Here is a 20689-nt window from a genome sequence, read left to right as displayed (position 1 = left end):
GATGTCCCTGGAGGAAAGATATCATCAGTTAGGTACCCAGTTCACTTTACCAGTCAGGTACCCTGTTTACTTTAAGGAAGCATCAGTTAACAGTTCTGCAGTTTTACTAATTTAATTCACCACAAAAATTGCTCAAGTGCCACTAGGTACTTAATACTTATATTGGCCAGAAATCTTTGGGTAACCTGTTTAAGTTAATATTAACTAGAATATTCAATAATTGGGACACATTTTTTCTAGTAGATTACTAAAACAAGTTTTAAATAGGACACCTATGACTATCTTTTTCCTACTGGAAAACACTTATTCTTTAATAATATATTTGGGTTTATGTTATCGCATTTTTGAGCAATTAAGTTCCATTTTATTTTATTTATTCTATTAATTTTTTTTCCTTTTTATTTATTTTTTCGAGATGGAGTCTTGCTCTGTTGCTTAGGCTCAAATGCAGTGGTGCAATCTCAGCAAACTGCAACCTCTACCTCCCAGGTTCAGGCAATTCTCCCTCCTCAGCCTCTGGAATAGCTGGAACTACAGCCATGTGCCTCCATGACCAGCTAATTTTTTTTTTTATTTAATACAGACAGCATCTCACCATGTTGGCTGGGCTGGTCTCGAACTCCTGGCCTCAAGTGATCCACTCACCTCGGCCTCCCAAAGTGCTGGGATTATAGGCATGAGCCACCATGCCCAGCGAAATTCCATTTTATTACTGTTACTGATTTTTGTCACAGTGTAATGAAATGATATGGATTTAAGATAATAAAACTTTTTAATGAAGGGATTCACTTATTAATTGAATAAGTATTTATTAACCTACTATGTTCTGAAATTCTGTTGGTAAGGTGCTAAGAATATAATGACCCGTGCTATCATTAGGCTTTCAGGCACTGGTTGATACAGAAGTGTAAAGAGAGAGTTGTAACATAAGGTAATAAAAGGCGATGAGGAGACATAAAATTATTGTATGAATACATAGAATGGGTTTCTCATCCATCCCTGGGATGGTCAGAGATGAGTTCATTTAGGAATCTAAAATGATATCAAACTGCAACCTGATGAATGATTATAAAATATTGGGGCTGATGATGAGTTCCTGTCCTTTGTAGGGACATTGATGTACCTGGAAACCACCATCTTCAGCAAACTGACACAAGAACAGAAAATCAAACAGCGCATGTTCTCATTCGCACGCGGGTGTTGAACAATGAGAACACATGGACACAGGGAGGGGAGCATCACACACTGGGGTCTGTCGGGGGGAAATAGTGGAGGGAAAGAGCGGGTGGGGAGTTGGGGAGAGAGAGCATGGGGAGAAATGCCAGATATAGGTGATGGGGAGGAAGGCAGCCAATCACACTGCCATGTGTGTACCTATGCGACAAAATCTTGCATGTTCTTCACATGTACCCCCATACCTAAAAAGCAATTCAAAAAAAATATTGGAGCTGAGAGGAATGTTCTTGGCAGAGAAACAGTAGTGTGCCAGTGGAATTTGTCAGGCAAGTTATTAAACCATTTGTACCTTGAAATAGGTCACACTGGGAGTAATTATACTGCAGAAATCAGTGGATGATTTAAATCAAGGCCTTCCCCTTCCGGAAGACCAGAATATGCCTCCCCCAAATAAGAAGGATTGTTAAGGTGAAGGCAACTAAAAAGAAACAGATATAGGAGAGCTCTCTGCTCTTTCTCTCCTTGCAAACGTGTCCTACCCTCCTCTCTACCAAGGAGAATGAAGTTTAACCACTGAAGACAGCTTTAGCCCCTCATCAGCCTGGAGCTGATACCACAGGAATTTATAGTAGCAAGCTTTACTAACTAGTTTTTATCTGTCATTTATTTGCCTTTCCCCAAGTTGCCACCTTTCCTTTGTCTTTCCACTTCTCTAAACATTTACTGTTCTTTGTTGAAGATGCTATATAAGCTGGAATTCAAAGCCACCTCTTTGAGGATTACTCATTTTCTGGGTGCCTCTGATTATATATGGAATATACATATTAATACACTTGTTTGTTTTCTTTTGTTCATCTTTTGTAACATGGGTCCATTCTAACTACAAACTATGGGGATTTTTTCCCCCTGTATTCTCCTATGGCCCACTCCCATCTGCAGCTATTTTACCTGTACTCCACAGGAAGTGAATGAGAGCATAGTCAACCAAGGAACTAAAAGTGATCTCAATTTAGTGGAATGGTAGAAGTGAAGCTAGAAAAGTAAGCAGAAGCCAGATCTTGAAGGACAATATGTGGCCTATGATAAGGAACTTGGAATTTGCCAAGAGGGTGAAGGGAAAGCAATGAAGAGTTTTAAAGAGGGGAAGTCTTCATTCTGTTTGCATATTGAAATGCAAAATGTGACAGTAGTACAGAGAACATTCTGGACCAATACCAGGTGAACTTTCTCAGAAACTAATTGAAGGACATCAAGTAATTTGGAAAACACAGAAAAAGCATTCTCAATATGACAAGAGTACCTTTGGGACAGAGTAATCCCATGGCATATTGAGATAGTGTGTGCTCCACAGATGGAAAGGAAGATAAAATAGATTATGAAAAATGTTTTATCTGCTGTCACCTGTAAGACAATAGCCACAAATGGAAGTCATGTGTTGCATTGACCACAATGTCAATTTGAGCATTAAGACCCAAGAGAAATCCAGCCAACAGATCATTCATTCACTTACTGTGACTATAAATCATTAACTGTGATATGACTCATTAAAATTTACCAGTTAACTGAAAGAGAGACCTATAAAGGTAATTTGGGGGGCTTTTACTGATGGTATCTGACAATAAAATTTTAAATAATGTTCATGTCACAAGCAATGTGAATATTTTACTGTATATTTTTATGATTCAGTAGCTTTCCTGGATTAAAAGGAAATATATAATTGATTTTATAATAGACCCTTGATCATTCACAAATTTAACATGTTCATAGCCTGCATTCACTTAAAATATTGCTAATGCCCAATTATGAAATGCACATAATGCTAGGCTGGTTTGGGTGTTAGAATCAGTCATTTACCTAGTGAATGAGCGTGCTCAACAGCCGTGCATCGGGACCTCAATGAGGTTGTATCGTTAAAATCACTTTGATACTGACAGACTTAACAGAAGAATGGAATAATGGAAGGATACCACATTTTTGTCTAAAAAGAGTCAACATCTTAAAGATTCTAATGTTCTAAAAAATATAAATCTATAATAGTCACTCCAATATAATTAGAAGAGAATTTTTGAAGACTGGAAGTGGTAACTCAAAACTATATATGAAAAAATAAATGTGTAAGAAGAGTTTAAAAAAATTCTAGAATGAGATACATCTAAATCAAGAGACAGAGTAATGGGATAGAATAAAGAAGACAGAATTAGACCTGTATAAATTTAGTGCACAATAAAGGTGGCATTTCAAACTGATAAATTAAAAAAATTAAACATTAAAAATGAAGCCATAAGAATAGTAGAAGAAAGTATGGTATAGTTTTAAAAAATAGTTTTGGTGGAGGGAAGGACTTTGAAAACACGGAGCCATAGAAAATAAAACATGCAAATCTGAATAAATATGATAAAATGTTTCTGTATGATGAAGCATTATAAACAAAGTAAAAAGCAAATAATATGCCAAAGATAAAATATTTGTGACATATGAAAAAGGAAACTTTTTAGTACTATAGAAAGAACAAATCAATAGAAAAAACAAAAACCCCAAAAGAAAAGAGGCAGAGATCATAAAGATAGACTTCACAGAAAAGAAATAAAACTATCTTTTAAATATGTGAAAATATGCTCGGCCTCACTCATTTCAAATAAATGCAAATTCAAACTTCAAAGAGATACAAATTTTCACCTGTAGATTGGCATAGTAAGTCTATGACACTCATATATTTGATGGGAAGGTAAATTGGTATGATTTTTAAAAAGGTAATTTGACAGTTTATATCCAAATTTCAAATGCAGGTATCCTTTTAACCAGCAATCCTACTTTGAAGAATTTATTCCTCATGCATACTTGTATATGTATGTATGCTAACATATTCACTGTATGATTATTTGCAATAGCAAAAAAATTGAAACAAACTGTTTATTAGACCATTGTGTAATAAATTATTGTATATTCCTATAATGTGGTACTATGACAATACCAATAAAACAATAAAGCAGACCTGTGAGGACTGAATGGAAGAATCCCCAAGATACAGTGTTAAAGGGATAAAAGAGGTACAGAACAGTATGTATGTATAGCGTATTACTATTATAGGAAAGAGATTATACATATAGAACAATATATGCAGTTATATGTCTAGAATAGCTTTGGAGGGACAAATAAGGAAGAAGCAGGGTTTTTTTTTTTGTTTTTTTGTTTTTTGTTTTTTAACCATGTATCTTTTATAGCATGTAATTTTGAAGGGTTAAAAATTAGGAATGGCTGGAATCAAGGATAGAAAGATTATGAAAAGATTTCAGGGAGTGCTCCAGCAAATGCAGAATACACTCACTGAGTGAAAGATGTAACTTAAACAAAAGTTGAAATGGATTTCATGTAGTACATTTCATCATCTTCATTTATGAGATAGCTGTGATATGGTGGGAAGCATCATTATTCATAGCCATCATGATGAGTAAGTAGTGGTGTAAGGGCTGGAGCTGTCTGTTGTTAACCTGTGCTGAATTCACTGGGATTAGCATGGTGCTTATGTCAAGGAAATGCAGACCTGAACAGTAGTAGTTAAAGAGCTAAAAACAGACTTTATTAAAGAACTATCATGGGAGAGGGAGACTTCAGTATAGAACTGTGCTTAATTTTGATACAACAAGGAAAAGTGGCAACTTATAGACAAGTAGAAGAGAAATGAGTCAGTGGATAGAAAATACTGTAGAAGATAAGGGAATTGTTGCTAAACTGATCTAACAGCAGGATTCTTGTTGAAAGCAGGCTAGGGTGATCAGACACCACTTGGGTGATGGTGGAAAATGAGGAATTTGATCAGATAAGTAGGGTGGGAAGAATAGTGAGAAACTTCCACACCCCACTGACAATACCCTACTGACAATATTAGATAATTGAGGCGAAAACTCACAAAGATATTCAAGACCTGAACTTGACATTTGACTAAATAGGCCCAGCAGCCTTCTACAGAATTCTCTGCCCCAAATCAACAGACTATACATTCTTCTTATCTGCACATGGCACATACTCTAAGATCAACCACATAAAACTATCCTCAGCAAATTTAAAAAATCAGAAATTATTCCAAGCACAGTCTTGAACCACAGTGCAATAAAAATAGAAATCATACTAAGAAGATCTCTCAAAAACATACAATTACAAGGAAATTAAACAACCTGCTCCTGAATATCTTTTGGGTAAACAATGAAATTAATGCAGAAATCACAAAACTAATGACAGCATACCAGAATCTCTGGGACACAGCTTAAAGCAGTGTTAACGGGGAAGCTTAGAGCACTAAATAACCATATCAAAGAGTTAGAAAGATCTCAAACAACCATCTAACATCACACCTATAGGAATTAGAGAAAGAAGATCAAACCAATCCCAAAGCTAGCAGAAGACAAGAAATAAGCAAAATCAGAGCTGAACTGAGGGAATCTGAGAAACAAAAAAACAAACAAAAGATCAATGAATCCAGGAATTGGTACTTTGAAAGAATAAATAAGATTGACACACCACTAGCTAAACTAATTTAAAAAACAGAGAGAAAGAAGATCCAAATAAATACAAACAGAAATGACAAAAGAGTCATTACCACTAACCCATCAGAAATCCACTGTGCTCAAGTAGGCCTTATCCCTGGGATGCAAGTTTGGTTTAACATATGCACATCAATCATTGTGATTCATCACATAAACAGCACTAAAAACAAAAAATACATGATTATCTCAATAGATGCAGAAAAGCTGAAAATATTCAATACACCTCCATGTTAAAAAACCTCAAAAACTAGGCATTGAGGGAACATAACTCAAATAATAAGTCTATCTACAACAAACCCACAGCCAACAGCATATTGAATGGACAAAACCTGGAAGCATTTTCCTTGAGAACCAGAACAAGCTAAGGATGTCCATTCTCACCACTCCTATTCAACATATACTGAAAGTCCTGGCCAGAGCAGTCAGGCAAGAGAAAGAAGTACAAGGCATCTAAATAGGAAAATAAGAAGTCAAACTATCTCTGTTTGCAGATTATGATGCTATACTTAGAAAACCCCATAGTGTCTGCCCAAAAGTTTCTAGTTCTGATAAACAACTTTGGTAAAGTTTCAGGATACAAGGCCAATGTACAAATAGCAGTAGCATTTCTATACACCAATAACATTCAAGCTATGAGCCAAATCAAGAATGCAATTCCATTCACATTAGTCACAAAAAGAATAAAATATTTAGAAATACAGCTTACCAGGGAGGTGAAAGATCTCCACAATGAGAAGTGCAATCAATCCATTGCTCAAAGAAATCAGAGATGACACAAACAATTGGAAAAACATTCCATGCCCATGGATAAGAAGAATCAATATTGTTAAAATGGCCATACTGCCTAAAGCAATTTATAGATTCAGTGCTATTCCTACCAAACCACCAGCAACATTTTTCACAGAATTAGAAAAAAAAAAAAATCTAAAATTCACTTGGAACCAAAAAAAGAGCCCAAATAGCCAAAGCAATCCTAAGTGAAAAGAACAAATATGAAGGCCTCACCTAGCGGACTTAAAACTTTACTGCAAGGTTACAGTAATTAAAACAGCATGGTACTGGTACAAAACAGACCCATAGACCAATGGAACAGAAGAGAGAACACAGAAATAAAGCCACATACCTAACAACCATTTGATCTTCAACAAAGTTAACAATAACAAGGAATGGGTAAAGGACTTCCTATTCAGGAAGTGGGGCTAGTGTAACTGGCTAGTCATATGCAGAAGACTGAAACTGGGCTCTTACCTTTCACAACATACAAAAATCAACTCAAAATGGATTAAAGACTTAAATACAATACCTAAAACTATAAAAACCCTAGAAGAAAACTTAGGAGATGCCACGCTAAACACCAGCCCTGATAAAGACTTCATGATGAAGACACCAAAAGCAATTGCAGCAAAAACAAAAATCGACAAATAGGATCTGATTAAACTAAACACCTTCTGCACAGCAAAAGAAACTTTCAACACATGCAGCCAACAATCATATGAAGAAAATCTCGACATCACTGATCATTACAGAAATGCAAATTAAAACCACAATGAGTCACCACTCACACCAGTCAGAATGGTTATCATTAAAAGTCAGAAAATAACAGATGCTGGCCAGGTTTCAGGGAAAAGAGAATGTTTATACAGTGTTGGTGGGAATGTAAATTCTGCCACTGTGGAAAGTAGTGTAAGCTGTATTCTTAGATATTTCATTCTTTTTGTGGCTATTGTGAATGGAATTGCATTCTTGATTTGGCTCACAGCTTGAACATTACTGGTGTATAGAAATGCTACTTCTTTTTGTACATTAGTTTTGTAGCCTGAAACGTTGGAAAGTCAAATACACAGAGGCAGAGAATAAAACAGTGGTTACAAGGGATGAGGGCTGGGAGGTGAGGAGAGAAAATTAAGTGTAGGTGAAAGGATACAAAGCAGCAAATATGTAGGATGAAAAAGTCTAGAGATTTAATGTGCAACATGAAGACTATAGCTAATAATATTACATTGCATTTAAAACTTTTGCTGAATGAGTTCACCTGCTCTCACCAAACACATGTGCACATGTGCACACACACGGGTAAGTACGTGAGATTATGGATACGTTAATTTGCTCCAGTAGAGTAGCCATTTTGCTCTTTATATGTATCCTATAACATGATGTTGCATATCTAAAATAAATAAAATAGATTTTATAAAAGAAGAAAAACAGAAAAACTTTTCCAAGTTCACATAACTAGGAAGCGAAACCTAAGCGACCCCAGAGTCTGCACTAAACTATTTTCTTCTGATTGTTCTAATACTGCTTGACACTCTAATAAATATGCATTCAGTGACACTGGATCACACAAACACCAAAGCAACAATAACCAAATTTTTTGCTTGGGATTTCAATAACTAGAAATTGGGTACTGCAACATATTCAGCAAGTAACTTTTTAGATAAAGTTCCATAGTCGATTCTCTTTTCAAATATGACATTTCCTAATTCTGCATCACAGATTTTGTTCAGATATAGTATTTTGAGATTTGTACTGGAAAAGTTGAGCAATACATATCCAGATCAAAGGGGGAAAAAAAGCAATTTGTTTATGTAATAAAAATTGAAACCGATTCTGGGCAAATTTTCATGGCCTGGATTTGGAGGTCTAGGATTGTAGCTTTGAAGTACACTTCAAACTTTAATAATAATCCTTGTCTTAGTGTTTGCCTCTGTTGCAGTGGCCAAATGTGCGAACTCTAGAGTTTTAAATGCTGTTGTGCTCCTGCTGTCATGCCTGATGATACAACAATTGATCATCCAACACAAAGAATAAGAAGGCCCGATGCCTGTAGAGATCAAAACAACTACCATCAAAAACACGTTACATGATCATGACCCATCAAATAGTGCTAGATACCCGGATTGATCAAGTCCCCAGAATATAATGGTGCATCCTTCATCTTAGTTTGAGGAATGATCAGAATGAGGGAGGGAGCATTACAATGAAAAATGGTCATGCTGGCAGCTCTGCTGTGAGGGGAAATGACAAGTGAAAGAGAAACCACACCTGCAAAACAATAATGGCTCCAAAATGAACTGTAAGAAACCAAACCATAATTGCAGACTATTAAAGCTCAAAGTCTTGAGCACCAGCTCCATCAGACCCATAGTATCTTGAGAAAACCACAAACAAGCTGATCTAACACTAACAAGAACTGTGCATTATAAAAATAAGTTCACTGACTATTCCAACTACTACTTTCTTTTCAGATTTGGTCCAATTTCTGCCAACACCATCCTGTTACTAACTTCAGCCTCCAAAATTCCCTAAGCACCTCCTCCCGAACTCCTTTGTTTTGAGACACCTCAATTCCCCTGGTTTGTATTCTCCCTTGCTGCAAGCAGCAAACTAATAAACCTGACTATAGCTGTGCTCCTGTTAGTGTTTGGCTGGCTGTCATTAACACCTTTGTTAACACACAAGAAGAAGCCCTCTCACAGAAAGGGATCTTCTAATCATTATTCCCTATCATGTGTAGAGGGTATATATATATATATATACATATATATATATATATATATACATACATACATATATATATATATACACACAGACACACATATATGTGTGTGTATATATATATATGTATATATAATTCAAGTGTATTTCATACTCCTATATTGACTACTAATAATACCACTCTATGGTTCTGATTTCATTGATGCTATATTGGTGATTATGTGTTTGTGAACATTATCCAAATTAGCATAGGTATATGCTTTTTATGGAAATGCGAGCTTGACCACATTCAATAATATTATGAGTCTATTAATATTGAGTCATACTCTCTGTACTCAAAAATGACTAATCCATCATTTTTCAGAAGTAGTTTAAGTATTTAGAGATCTATAACTCTGCAGTGCTTTGCATGAGAAATGTGCACTCTCTGTGCCTTAGCTCACTAGACAGTCATTGATAGAGAACTTCAGTGTCTAGCCCCGTCACTTTGACATCTGTCCTCAGAGCTAAATTTACTTTCAATAATAAAGAAGCATGAAATAATTCTTCAGACTTTATGTATTGTATCTTTGTCTCTATTTGTTTCTGTCTGCCCATACACATAAACACTGTAATTACACACATACACACACACAGGCTTTATTTTTCCTTAGAAAATTAACCCCTTTTACTATATTTTTTCTAACTGAAAACACTAGTGAGACGTTGTCTTTTAATTATTTGTGTCCCATAAACAAACAGTTGTGGCCTATTCAAAGTGAAATGTGAAGATGACAAGACTAATATGATGACTTACTTCCACTTAATGAATAGTAAATATATTTTCTCTTCCTCACAATTTTCTTAACAACATGTTATTTTCTCTGGCTTATTTTATTGTAAGAATACAGTATAATACATGTAACCTATAAAAATATGAAATAATTACCTATTTATGTTATCTACAAGGCTGCTTCCAGTTAACAATAGGCTATTAGTAAAGTTTTGAGAAAGTCAGGAGTTAAACAGATTTTCAACTGTATGGAGAAGTTGGTTCCTCTAACCCTCACATTGTTCAGTGGTCCACCATATATATATGAGGTCTCTTGATTTTAAGGACTTTTTTTTTTTTTTTTTTTGAGATGGAGTCTCGCTCTGTCACCCAGACTGGAGTGCAGTGGGGTGATCTCAGCTCACTGCAACCTCCACTGCCCAAGTTCAAGCGATTCTCCTGCCTCAGTCTCCCAATGAGTTGGATTACAGGTGTATGCCACCATGCCCAGTTAATTTTTGTAGTTTTAGTAGAAACGGGGTTTCACCATGTTGGCCAGGCTGGTCTCGAACTCCTGACCTCAAGTGATCTGCTCACCTCAGTCTCCCAAAGTGCTGGGATTACAGGTGTGAGCCACCATGCTTGGCCCACTTTAAAAAAATTTTTAAAGAAATAAGTTCATAGATTACAAGAGCTGGCAAGTCCTAAATCTACAGTGCAGGTGCCAGGCTGGAAATTGAATCAGGATTTAATGTGGCAGCCTTGAGGTAGAGTTTCTTCTGCTTTGGAAAACTTCAACTTCTGTTCTTAAGGCCTTCAACTGATTGGATAAGGCCCACCCACGTTCTCAAGGGTCTACTCCTTTAAAGTCAACTAACTATAGATGTTAGTCATATATGTAAAATACTTTCACAGCAACACCTGCAGTAGTGTTTGATTAAATAAATGAGTACTAGAGCCTGGACAAGTTGACAGATAACACTAACTACTGTAGTATTCATCTAAACAAACTCAATTAATTTTGTACAGTTAGTCACCTAACTAATACATTTATGGAATAATAGACTCAATGCCCAAATATATTCATACTAAACCAAGAATTCTCACCAATTATAAACCTTGATGTAGACCCCTGTATTGTAGACAGACCATAGTTCGTAAGTATTTGTTGTTCATGGAATTTCTTACGCTTGTGATTAATGTGAAAAGAGTATCCTGAGATTTTAGGAGCACTTTTTTAAAGGATATATTACAAAGATCAACCAACTGCTATTATCAGGATACACATAGTAAATTTACTGATGCATTTGTAAGTCTTAAGAATGGAATAAACATATTTGAAACACATACAAATATTGTTGAGCTATTTTATAAATGGGTGACTAAAGACCATTAAGTTACTTTGTGTTTTACCTCCAACTTGCAATTCTACTTTAATAAAACTGTCTATTAGTTTATATATAAAATAAATTTTGTTTTTTCACATTTACCTACTTCACAAATCAGGTAATGCTGAGATGTGTTATTTATAAGAAATTGCATTTTTCTTTACTCAGAATAATTACAGGCTTCCAGTGAGATTATAACATAAATTAGTTTCTAAATAATGCTAACAAATTCACTGGAAAATATTTTTTTTAATAATAGAAAGTTGGATTTCCATTTGGCTCTGTTACAAAATGTGTAGTTTTTAAACTAAAGGATATATCACTGTGAGATTCTCAATATTCACCTTTTTAAAAAAACAAGGACATCTGTAAATGAACTTGACATTGGATAAAAAGTATATCATGACATAATCTTTTAGGTCATAGGAGAAGTCCAAACATTTTATTAGTGATTTTATCATTTAGTCAGAAAAAAAGATGTTAGTTTCCTCAAAATTTTCGTTAAAGTATCAGCGACAATTCAAAAAATTACTCAATAATAACAAAACAAAAGGAAAAAGATGAAAATTCCAAGTAAAGAAACAGTGGCTACAGAATACAAAAACAGGGAAATTTAAAAGAGGAAATGTGAACTCCTAATAGACTATAAAGCAAGTTTAATTATACTAGGATTAATACTGTACAAAATAAAATTAGATATTTTCAGCCTACTAAATTGTGAAGTAGTACAAGTATTAACTTTAGTGTTGGTGGGATACCTGCTTTCTGTACTACTGGTGGTTATCGACATTTGTAATTTCTTCCAGTAGGTCAATCTGGAAATCTTTATGAAAAAAAATCTTGGTAAAAGTACATCCTTTTTGTCTCAGTCTATTTTCTATTGCTTATAACAGAATATCTGAAACTGGATAATTTATAAAGAAAATGAATGTATTTCTTACAATCTTAAAGACTGAGGTGTTGAAAGTGAGAGGCTTCTTGCTGTTAGGGACTCTACAGAGTTTTCTGAAGTGGTGCAGGATATCACAAAGTGAGGTGGCTAAGTGTGCTAGTTTGCCAACTCAGATCTATCTTTCCCTTCTTATAAAGCTACCAGTTCCCCTCCCATGATAATACATTAATCCATTAACCCATTAATCCATGAATAGATTAATCCATTAATGTGCCTTCATGACTCAATCACCTGCTGAAGTTCCAAGTCTCAATACTATCACATTATTGGAAGTTAAGTTTCAGCATGAGCTTTTGGAGAAAACTTTTAAACCATATCCCTCTTTTTCTCAGTAATGTAATTCCTAGGAATTTTATTTGAAGGATATTATTGAATAAGCGGATGAAGTAAGGATATTACTGGATAAGAATGAAGATATTCATGTTTGTAATAATTATAAATTGATATAAAAAAGCAGAAAAATTGTTTTGTAAGTTACAGTTTATTCATGGAATGAAATAATCTGCAGCCTTTAAAATGTTGTATATAAATATTTAATGATGAAAAGTCAGGTTATTTAAAAATTATATATAGCATATATAATATGAGTCCAGTTTTTAAAAGTATAAAGGTATACATTGAAAAAATGTCTGGAAATGCAAAAAACAAAGTCTTAGTAGTTGATTTGGACGGTAGGATGACTATTGGTCTTGTTTTCTTCTTTTGGCTTACTTTTATTTTACATATCTTTAACAATCACCAGTTTTTGTCTAATGGGAACAATAATGAGTTACTTTTAATTTCAAAAGAAAAATATATGCCCAATTCAAAAAAGATGTTACTAAACAGTAGATGTTTACTTTCCAAACCAGAGATATGCTGCTATGAACTGAATTGTACCCCCAAGCCCTAACAATTATTGTGTTGAAGCCCCAACCCCCAATATGACTATATTTGAGAATATGGCTTTTAGAATGTCATTAATGTTAAACTAAGTCATGAAGATGGTCCTAATCTGACAGGAAGAGGACAGAGAGATCTTTATCTGCACAGGTAAAGAAAGTCCCTGTGAGCACACAGTACAAAGATGGCTGTCCTTAAGCCAGGAAGAGAGACTTTATCAGAACGAGAATATACTGGTACCCTGATCTCCGACTTCCCAGCTTCCAGAACTGTGACAAAATAAACTTTTCTTGTTTAATTCACCCAGTCTATGGTATTTTGTTCTGGCAGCCCTAGGACACATGCTTTTAGTCATTTATAAATTTTACTCTGCCTCCTCCCAAAAAGATTTAAATTGGCTAAAATTGGGCTACCATTAATAAATTCTGTTAAGCCACGGGAATGAAGTTATTCTAGACTCTGAAGAGGATGTTCTCTTTGGAGGAGGTGCAAGGCTGGTATGAAGATGATGGTGGAAGCAGTATAAGCAATGACATGAAGATGGGGCAATATGAGGTATGGCCAGAGGATAAGATACAGACCAGAGAAAATGACCAGATGGTTGTGTTCTCATTCTCATGAAACACCTTCCCAAATTGTTACCAAACTTTCACAAATTGACAAAGAGAAGCTGTCAGGTACTATCAGGTCCTGTAATGTCCTTTGATATATTTGCATTTTCAGACCTAGGTCATTCTGCCAACCCAGTGAAGGATGACAAGGAAAAAGAAAAGTTAGAGGCAAAACCAACCTCATGTGATGTTAGCCACTGATTTAAAGAAAATAGAAAACCCTTTCAATCAGACAATTTTTAAAGATAACTTCAAAATACCCCTTGAAACAGATGAATTCATGTTTTCTCACTATGTTATGGCATATTGTGTATATGCAACAAATATTTTCTCATAAGTTTCCCCATGCTTCTTTACTACAACCCTATGCTAATTATTATTTTTTTGGTCATCCATTAATTTGGAGGAAATTCCCAGGTGTCTCTTTTTGAAGTCATCTCTTCATGTACCCAGATTTTTCTGACAGCTTCAGTCTATGTTCTTTGAAACCAATATCCACTTCAATTCTCCACTGTTTCGTGACCAGCTTGTTCTATACTCCTGCCAGGAAACAATGGAATGTCTCTTCTAGCATCTACAAAATCCCAGGTACATCTAACATGCAATATAATAATGATGATAATATAAATATTTGTTTGGCTGAATCAGAGGTGATCAGTGAGGCAGAACTCATGAATGTCTCAATTTCCAGCTGGATATGCTGTCTCTATCTTGGGTCACTGTCACGTAGAACTGGTTGAATGTGTAATTAAAAGACTGGCATAATAGTTCTAATTAGCAAGAAGTTGTGCAAGAATAAATTAATTTTTTATTTAAAGCAGGAGGAATCATGCTGCCTGACTTCAAACTATACTACAAGGCTACAGTAATCAAAACAGCATGGTACTGGTACCAATACAGTTATATAGACAAATGGAACAGAACAAAGGCCTCGGAAGTAACACCACACATCTACACCTATCTGATCTTTGACAAATCTGACAAAACAAGCAATAGGAAAAGTTTTCCCTTTTTAATAAATGGTGTTGGGGAAATTGGCAAGCCATATGCAGAAAGCTGAAACTGAACCCCTTCCTTACACCTTATACAGAAATTAACTCAAGATGGATTAAATATTTAAATGTAAGACCTAAAACCATAAACACCCTAGAAGAAAACCTAGCCAGTAACATTCAGGACATAGGCATGGGCAAAGACTTCGTGACTAAAAAGGAATGGCAACAAAAGCCAGAATGGACAAATTGGATCTAATTAAACTAAAGAGCTGCTGCACAGCAAAAGAAACTAACATCAGAGTGTACAGGCAACCTACAGAATGAGAGAAAATTTTTGCAATCTATCCAGCTGAAAAGGTCTAATATCCAGAATCTACAAAAAAACTTAAATTTACAAGAAAAAAAAACAAGCAATCCCATCAAAAAGTAAATGAAGGATATGATCAGACACTTCTTAAAAGAAGACATTTATGCAGCCAACAAACATATGAAAAAAAAAGCTCAACATCACTGATCATTAGAGAAATGCAAATAAAAACCCCAATGAGAGACCATCTCACACCAGTTAAAATGGTAATCATTAAAATGTCAGGAAACAACAGATGCTGGAGAGGATGTGGAGAAACAGGAATGCTTTTACAATGTTGGTGGGAGTGTACATTAGTTCAACCATTGTGGAAGACAGTGTGGCGATTCCTCAAGGATCTAGAACTAGAAACACCATTTGACCCAGCAATCCCATTACTGAGTATATACCCAAAGGATTATAAATCATCCTACTATAAAGACACATGCACACATATGTTTATCATGGCACTGATCACAGTAGCAAAGACTTGGAAGCAACTCCAATACCCACCAATGATAGACTAGATAAAGAAAGTATGGCACATATACACTATGCAATACTATGCAGCCATAAAAAAGGAAGAGTTCATGTCCTTTGCAGGGATATGGATGAAACTGGAAACCATCATTCTCAGCAAACTAACACAGGAACAGAAAAACAAACACCACATGTTCTCACTGATAAGTGGGAGTTGAAGAATGAGAACACATGGACACAGGGAAGGGAACATCACACACGGAGGCCTATTGGAGGGTAGGGGGTTAGGGGAGGGATAGCATTAAGAGAAATACCTAATGTAGATCATGGGTTGATAGGTGCAGCAAACCACCATGGCACATGTATACCTATATATCAAACCTGCACTTTCTGCACTTGTACCCCAGAAATTCAAGTATAATAATTAAAAAATAAATTAATTTTTTAAGTTGTGATAACAAGCTCATTGGCCTCCCATGTATCTTAGATTTGGTGGGATGCTTATAGAGGCCATGTCGGTGTGACTAATTGGCTGTGGGACTGACACATTTGGTTAGACTGACTCTACACGTTGTCTCAGCTGCTTATGAGTTCTGGATTCAGATATTATGGATCCTTGGAACTAAGGTGCTGCAGTGAGCAGGACTGCTTTTCTATAATCTATATGAGTCATATAACTGAGAATTGTTTTTAATCTTCTTCCATTCCTCTAACCCCATCATCACTGTATCGTTTGCAAATCCTCCAATCATCTGACTGTTATTACAGAGCCAACTAAATGGAAAGGATTCATTTAACTGACACAAAAGAGCTCTGAGAGTCTCCTTTCCCCAACCTCATTCTGCCTAAATTACCATCTGATGAACATGCATTTATTTTTGTAATAATAATTAGCATTATTGCAGTTCACATTTTCCGAGAGCAGTAATATTTTATCTTTAAATCTCCACGGCTTTATGAGTTAGGTCAGTGTTTTTTCTGGATAACAAATTTGGAAACTGAGGCATCATGGGGTTAAAATGCAAATGACTTACTCATAGTCACAGTGCTGGGATTAAAGCCCAGGAGAAGAGACCCAATTCAGGCTTCAGACCAATGAGCAACACTCCTTCCTCACCTGAGTTTTGGGGTTTGTATTAATTTTAGCTTATAATAGTGTGACGGTTACCTAAAAGCAATTTTCTATAGAATTGAGAAAATTTCATATCCATCATGTTAAGCAACACTCTAAAATCATTTCTACCTTTTTAACTTTGTAATTTATCTTTAAATGCCCATATACACCCAAGGCACATACATCTAGGAGTTGCTAACATGTACCACAATGTTTTTATGGCATATTTTGAACAAAAGAATTAGCTAAAACAATAGAGAAAATGAAATCAAATTGGAAAGAGAGGAAAACAACATCAAAAATCTTTCCTTAAAATTGAGTCAAACTGAAGGCTACTGTAGACATGAAAATATGTTATAACTTAGAACACCTTAAATTATTTTGATAAATACCTGTTATTCTCTAATTTTTTCAGAAAGGCCCATACCAAACCTCGAATGTTCATATTTTTATCAATGTAATCCAATTTCGCCATTTTAATCAGTAGTATCTTATATTTTTAATTTAACTTATTGTCTGATTATCGTTTTCAGTTCCAAAAGGTCCTGATGTTCTTTGAAGAGTGTCCAAAGAAAACAATCATTTTTTTAGCTCTATCTCTCTCTGTGTATATACATATACATATATATATGTATATATATATATATATACACACATACATATATACACACACACTTATATACACATACATACACATACATGCACATATATATTTATATATAGTTAACTGACAAGTTAAAATTGTATACATATATGGTTTACAACATATTTAGATCTCTACATTGTGGAATGACAAAATCAAGCTATTTAACATATGCATTACCTCACACACTTATCATTTATTTTTGGCGGTGAGAACACTTAAAATCTACTCTCTTAGCAATTTTAAAGAACACAACATATCGTTATTAACTATAATCACCATACTGTATAATAGATGTCTTGAGTGAAATTTTGAATCCTTTGACCATTTCACCAACCCTCCCTCCAACCTGCCCCCTGCTGTCAGCCCCAGGTAACTACTATTCTTTTTTTATTATTATTATTGTTATTATAATACTTTTAAGTTCTGTGATACATGTGCAGCATGTATCACATAGAGGTTTGTTACATAGGTATACATGTGCCATGGTGGTTTGCTGCAGCCCTCAACCCGTCATCGACATTAGGTATGTCTCCTAATGCAATCCCTCCCCTTGTACCCCACCCCCTTTAGGCTCTGGTGTGTGATGTTCTTCTCCCTGTGTCCATGTGTTCTCATTCTTCAACTCTCACTTATGAGTGAGAAGAGAGAGAGTTTCGTTTTTTGTTCCTGTGTTGGTTTGCTGAGAATGATGGTTTCAAGTTACATCCATGTCCCTGCAAAGGACATGAACTCATCCTTTTTTTATAGCTACATAGCATTCCATGGTGTATATGTGCCACATTTTCTTATCTAGTCTAACATTGATGGGCATTTAGGTTGGTTCCAAGTCTTTGCTATTGTGAATAGTGCTGCAATAAACTTACGTGTGCATGTGTCTTTATAGTAGAATGATTTATAATCCTTTGGGTATATACCCATAATGGGATTGCTGGGTCAAATGATATTTCTAGTTCTAGATCATTGAGGAATCGCCACACTGTCTTCCACAATGGTTGAACTAATGTACAATCCCACCAACAGTGTAAAGGCATTCCTGGGTCTTCACATCCTCTTCAGCATCAGTTGTTTCCTGATTTTTTAATGATCGCCATTCTAACTGTTGTGAGATAGTATCTCATTGTACTTTTTATTTACATTTCTCTAATGACCAGTGATTATGAGCTTTTTCTCATATGTTGATTGGCCACATAAATGTTTTCTTTTGAAACGTGTCTGTTTATACTGGTCATATCCTTTGCCCACTTTTTGATGAGGTTGTTAGATTTTTTTCTTGTACATTTGTTGAAGTTTCCGTAGATTCTGGATATTAGCCCTTTGTCAGATGGATAGATGCAGAAGTTTTCTCCCACTAGTCTACTCTGCTTCTATGAATTCTACTTCTTTAGATCCCACATTTAAGTGAGATCATGTGGTACTTGTCTTTCTGTGCCTGGCTTATTTAACTTAGCATAGTGTCCTCTAGATTCACTTGTATTGTCACTAATGACAGGATTTCCTTCAGTTTACAAGCTGAATAGCTCTTTCCCATCTTTCACAATGGCAGGTGAAAAAGTTGACAAGCCAGGTGGTAAGGAGAAGAAACCGAAAGCCAAGAAGCCTGATGCTGGCAGCAAGGTGAAAAAGGGCAACCTCAGGGCTAAAAAGTCCAAGAAGGGAAAGCCCCATTGCAGCCAAAATTCTATCCTTGTCAAAGGAATTGCCAGATACTCCCAATCTGCTATGTATTTCAGAAAGGCCATGTACAAGAGGAAGCACTCTGCCGCTAAATCCAAGGTTGAAAAGGAAAAGAAGAAGGTTGTTGCAACTGTTGCAAAACCAGTTGATGGTAACCAGAATAGCAGTACCAGGTTGGTTAAACTTTTCAAAGAACCTAGATATTATCCTACTAATGATATGCCTAGAAAGCTGTTGAGCCATGTAAAAATACGCTTCAGTTGGCACATGAGAAAACTGTGAGCCAGCATCACCCCCAGGACCATTCCTATCATCCTCACTGGGTGCCACAGAGGCAACAGGGTGGTTTTCTGGAAGTAGCTGGCTAGTGGCTTGTTCCTCTACAAAGAGCACACTGGAAATCTGTCATTGCCACCTCAACCAAAATTGATACCACCAATGTGAAAATCCCAAAACATGTTACTGACATTTACTTCAAGAAAAAGAAGCTGCAGAAGCCCACACACCAGGAAGGTGAGATCTCCAACAAGAAAAAGATAAATACGAGATTACAGAGCAGTGCAAAGTTGACCAGAAAACTGTGGACTCAAAAATTTTACCAAACTCAAAGCTATTCTTCAGCTCCAGGACTACCTGTGATCTGTGTTTGCCCTGATGAATGCAATTTATTTTCGCACATTAGTATTCTTTATTTCTTAAGAAGAACCTAATGAAATAACTTACATATTTAAATAAATAAAAAGTAAAGGCTGAGTAGTATTCCACCGTGAAAACAGTCATTTTTTTAAGCCTTTACCTACTGGGTGAACCCATAGCCCTTAAAATAATGTTGTCAGAAGTCTTTCTTTACAGTATGTTGTTCCAGGAGCCTTTATAATCTAGATTTATCATTTTTTCAATAAAACATCATCAACTTTCCTATTCATCATAGTACAGTATTCATGATTCAAGGTATCTGTGACTATAGTGGTCTTTCTAAGCTTATTTGTTTATTGTCTTATATCCCAGTCTGAGTAGGTTACTATGGCAACAGGCACTATAGAAATGTACAAGATAAATAATGGATTATGAATCTTCACAGGTGTCCAGCTAGGATATCTTTAATGAAAAGCTGCTCTAAAATTGAAAGCATCTTTCTCATATATATGTTATGACCCACATGTTGAAATCGCTCGTTTATAAATAGGTATGCCTATCACCAAAGGCCAGGTGTGTTCTGCTCAATTTAGAAACACACTTTAGGAAGTTACCTTAGGTTTTCACTTAGCAAAATAATTAAACTCGTTTTACTTTATTTCTCTTAAAGTTGCCAAACCTAAAAGCATCACAAACACCAAATGGATTCACTGTTTTTCTTCATCCGCCTCAGCTCAAATCAGATGTGGCTTAACATTTGCACTCTAACAAGCACTTGTATGTCTTGATGTACAAATTTCATAGGCAAATTTTAAAGGAACTTTGACAAATGGCAATATCTATAGATGGAGGGAAGCCCAGGGGTATGAGAAGCCTGGAATTCATTTTTTGTACAGAATAGTTAAAGGAGCAGGGTGAAAAAAAAGACGTGAGAGCTACCTCCAGGGTTTGAAGATTCAGTAAAAGTGGCTACTTATTCGGTAGCTCTCTGGAATGCAAAAA

The 20689-nt window shown here is 35.5% G+C and overlaps 1 pseudogene; it reads left to right on the top strand.

Annotated features, from left to right (window-relative positions):
- Window positions 1-18913: 18913 nt before the first annotated feature.
- LOC141582733 (large ribosomal subunit protein eL6 pseudogene) lies at window positions 18914-19750 on the top strand (annotated as a pseudogene).
- The last annotated feature ends 939 nt before the right edge of the window (window positions 19751-20689 follow it).

This window comes from Saimiri boliviensis, chromosome X (genome assembly GCF_048565385.1).
Source record: "Saimiri boliviensis isolate mSaiBol1 chromosome X, mSaiBol1.pri, whole genome shotgun sequence".
Classification (NCBI taxonomy): domain Eukaryota; kingdom Metazoa; phylum Chordata; class Mammalia; order Primates; family Cebidae; genus Saimiri; species Saimiri boliviensis.
This window is presented reverse-complemented; position numbering and strand designations above follow the sequence as displayed.